The following is a 1089-nucleotide window of genomic DNA, read 5'->3' as shown; positions in this document are numbered from 1 at the left end:
GTAGTCCTGGTAGAGATTACGGTATTGGTGGGCCACCAGAGGTGCAGACCCACTGCAGTCCTTGTAGAAATAATGGTATTGGTGAGTCAGCCAAGGTGTAGACCCACTGTAGTCCTTGTAGAAATAATGGTATTGGTGGGCCATCAAAGATGCAGACCAACTGCAGTCCTTGTAGAAATAATGGTATTGGTGAGTCAGCAAAGTTGTAGACCCACTGTAGTCCTTGTAGAAATAATGGTATTGGTGGGCCATCAAAGATGCAGACCCACTGTAGTCCATGTAGAATTAATGGTATTGGTGGGCCATCAAAGATGCAGACCCACTGTAGTCCTTGTAGAGACAGGCAGCAGCCATCTGTTGCGACTGTGCAGGTGCACAACCACCATCGAAGAGTCTTGCGGAGAAAATAGTAAGTCCATAAACCACCACTTGTCCACTCACAAAAATTTTTTTTGAAATGTCCTTAGAACCAGCAATGCTGTTATCCAGTCCCTTGCTGAATTATTAACACACGTGCAAACACTATCAGTCCCTACTTCTCACGTATAGTCCATATACTATGACCAACAGAAATGTGTGCAGTGAAATGTAACTTACAAGTTACTTAATTTGAAGAACTGGTGTCAATTACAATATTATAACATCAGAATACAATTACAAAGGTACAAAATACATCATTAAAAACATAACAATACAGATAACATTTGTAGTAATACAGGCTTGACAAAAGAATAGAAATAAACATATACATCAGTGTTACATGAATTATGACATAAGTAAATACATAAAAGATCAGAATAATTATTTAAACATCAACTTTACACATGAGCATTAAAACAAAACAGAATAAATAATGTCTAAACATCTTTACAAGGTAAATAACATATTATTAATGCCAATTGTATTTGAGGATAACAGTATATCTCATCATAATGAATGTAGCTTAGTATTAGAAGAAGAAAAAATTCTACAGCATAAATCTTATCAGATACACATATTAATACAGAAAGAACATAAATACACAAGGGTACACAAACATATAGCGGAATAATAGAAGGAAAGGACAGGGTTTGTTTTACTGCAGTATTT

Source organism: Schistocerca cancellata, chromosome 7 (genome assembly GCF_023864275.1).
Source record: "Schistocerca cancellata isolate TAMUIC-IGC-003103 chromosome 7, iqSchCanc2.1, whole genome shotgun sequence".
Classification (NCBI taxonomy): Eukaryota; Metazoa; Arthropoda; class Insecta; order Orthoptera; family Acrididae; genus Schistocerca; species Schistocerca cancellata.
This window is presented reverse-complemented; position numbering follows the sequence as displayed.